The sequence below is a fragment of the Haplochromis burtoni genome, unplaced genomic scaffold, assembly GCF_018398535.1.
Source record: "Haplochromis burtoni strain Fernald_Lab_line unplaced genomic scaffold, NCSU_Asbu1 Contig_2366, whole genome shotgun sequence".
Classification (NCBI taxonomy): Eukaryota; Metazoa; Chordata; class Actinopteri; order Cichliformes; family Cichlidae; genus Haplochromis; species Haplochromis burtoni.
The window spans coordinates 6,451-9,443 of record NW_024584727.1 but is presented as its reverse complement, the minus strand read 5'-3'; the positions used below and the strand labels follow the sequence as shown (position 1 = coordinate 9,443).

At 45.9% G+C, this 2,993-nt stretch overlaps 1 long non-coding RNA gene across 1 annotated transcript; it reads left to right on the top strand.

Annotated features, from left to right (window-relative positions):
• Positions 1 to 1,831: 1,831 nt before the first annotated feature.
• On the top strand, positions 1,832 to 2,602 carry LOC121813732. Its single transcript, XR_006053845.1, has 2 exons — positions 1,832 to 1,878; positions 2,116 to 2,602. It is a non-coding gene; the product is annotated as an uncharacterized LOC121813732 (long non-coding RNA).
• Positions 2,603 to 2,993: the final 391 nt, after the last annotated feature.

Genomic DNA, 2,993 nt, shown 5'->3' with positions numbered 1-2,993 from the left:
CGGCGTTACTCCGGACGAAGGAACGGAATAAGGAACTCGCGGATCGCCACCGGACGGCCGCCCCTGAGTATGTGGTGGGGCAGAAGGTATGGCTCTCCACTCGCTTTGTGCCCTTACGTGCCGAATCCAGGAAGCTCACCCCCAACTTCATCGGCCCGTTTGAAGTCCGTGCTGTGATCAACCCTGCGTCCGTCCGCTTGGCGCTGCCACGCAATATGCGTATTCATGATGTGTTCCATGTCTCTCAGGTCAAGCCGGTGGTCTCCAGCCCGTTGTGCCCTCCTTCCAGGCCCCCGCCGCCCCCCCGGCTCGTTGGTGGCCAGCTGGTCTACGCTGTCTCGCGCATCTTGGACTCCCGCCGCCGGGGTCGGGGTTTTCAGTACCTGGTTGACTGGGAGGGCTACGGGCCAGAGGAACGTTCCTGGGTGCCCCGGTCGGCTGTCGTGGGTAGGGCCCTGCTCCGGGACTTCCACCGCCTGCACCCGGGTAAGCCTGGTGGGTCGCCGGGGGGCTCCCGTTGAGGGGGGGGTACTGTCATGGTCCCTGTGCCTCCCCGGCCAGCCCAGTGTGGCCACAAGTGTTTGTTGTTTTTCTCTCGCTCTGTCTCTCCTACCTGTCTGCTTGGGCGGAGCTCTGATTGGACTCCTGCCCTTGGCCCACGCACCTGCAGCTGATCTCGAGCGAATTGCAGTTCTCTGGCTCTTAAGGCTGGGGCTCTGAGCTATTCGTCGCTGGAATATTGAATAACTCTCGTTTGACTGGATCAGCCCTTTTGTGACCCCTGGACCCCGTGAGTAGGAGAGTGAGCTGAGCTGCTTGTGTGGAGACTGTTTGGACGAGGAGCAGAGCGAGTGCGAAGAAGTGTGTCTCCCCAGCCTACTGATCCCCGGGACCCTGGTGTTTCCCCCCCCCTTCACGTGTATATAGTGCACCGGTGTGATTAATAAAGTGTCGTTGAGCTGTGCTACCTCAGTCTGCGCTGAGTCCGTCCACCGCCGTGACACTATATTTGTTTCGGTCGAGTTCCCCATTCAAATGCATGTAACAGTGAGAAACGCACTGTCTTGGCGAAAGAAAGCGTTTTTGTACAACTTCATATAAATAGCTGTAACTTTTGATAGGAGACTCGGATACACATGTTTATGGCTTTATCTTATAGAACTCAAGGTCCTCGTGCTGGGAAAACAGGTTTTGCAGCTGTTTGAGCTAAGATTTCCAAGTTATTCACATAATGAAAACCTATACTTTGTTTCGGTCGAGTTCCCCATTCAAATGCATGTAACAGTGAGAAACGCACTGTCTTGGCGAAAGAAAGCGTTTTTGTACAACTTCATATAAATCAATGTAACTTTTGATAGGAGACTCGGATACACATGTTTATGGCTTCATCTTATAGAACTCAAGGTCCTCGTGCTGGGAAAACAGGTTTTGCAGCTGTTTGAGCTAAGATTTCCAAGTTATTCACATAATGAAAACCTATACTTTGTTTCGGTCGAGTTCCCCATTCAAATGCATGTAACAGTGAGAAACGCACTGTCTTGGCGAAAGAAAGCGTTTTTGTACAACTTCATATAAATCAATGTAACTTTTGATAGGAGACTCGGATACACATGTTTATGGCTTTATCTTATAGAACTCAAGGTCCTCGTGCTGGGAAAACAGGTTTTGCAGCTGTTTGAGCTAAGATTTCCAAGTTATTCACATAATGAAAACCTATACTTTGTTTCGGTCGAGTTCCCCATTCAAATGCATGTAACAGTGAGAAACGCACTGTCTTGGCGAAAGAAAGCGTTTTTGTACAACTTCATATAAATAGCTGTAACTTTTGATAGAAGACTCGGATACACATGTTTATGGCTTTATCTTATAGAACTCAAGGTCCTCGTGCTGGGAAAACAGGTTTTGCAGCTGTTTGAGCTAAGATTTCCAAGTTATTCACATAATGAAAACCTATACTTTGTTTCGGTCGAGTTCCCCATTCAAATGCATGTAACAGTGAGAAACGCACTGTCTTGGCGAAAGAAAGCGTTTTTGTACAACTTCATATAAATAGCTGTAACTTTTGATAGAAGACTCAGGCAAACATGTTTATGGCTTTATTTTAAAGAACTCAAGGTCCCCGTGCTGGGAAAACAGGTTTTGCAGCTGTTTGAGCTAAGATTTCCAAGTTATTCACATAATGAAAACCTATACTTTGTTTCGGTCGAGTTCCCCATTCAAATGCATGTAACAGTGAGAAACGCACTGTCTTGGCGAAAGAAAGCGTTTTTGTACAACTTCATATAAATCAATGTAACTTTTGATAGGAGACTCGGATACACATGTTTATGGCTTTATCTTATAGAACTCAAGGTCCTCGTGCTGGGAAAACAGGTTTTGCAGCTGTTTGAGCTAAGATTTCCAAGTTATTCACATAATGAAAACCTATACTTTGTTTCGGTCGAGTTCCCCATTCAAATGCATGTAACAGTGAGAAACGCACTGTCTTGGCGAAAGAAAGCGTTTTTGTACAACTTCATATAAATCAATGTAACTTTTGATAGGAGACTCGGATACACATGTTTATGGCTTTATCTTATAGAACTCAAGGTCCTCGTGCTGGGAAAACAGGTTTTGCAGCTGTTTGAGCTAAGATTTCCAAGTTATTCACATAATGAAAACCTATACTTTGTTTCGGTCGAGTTCCCCATTCAAATGCATGTAACAGTGAGAAACGCACTGTCTTGGCGAAAGAAAGCGTTTTTGTACAACTTCATATAAATAGCTGTAACTTTTGATAGAAGACTCGGATACACATGTTTATGGCTTTATCTTATAGAACTCAAGGTCCCCGTGCTGGGAAAACAGGTTTTGCAGCTGTTTGAGCTAAGATTTCCAAGTTATTCACATAATGAAAACCTATACTTTGTTTCGGTCGAGTTCCCCATTCAAATGCATGTAACAGTGAGAAACGCACTGTCTTGGCGAAAGAAAGCGTTTTTGTACAACTTCAT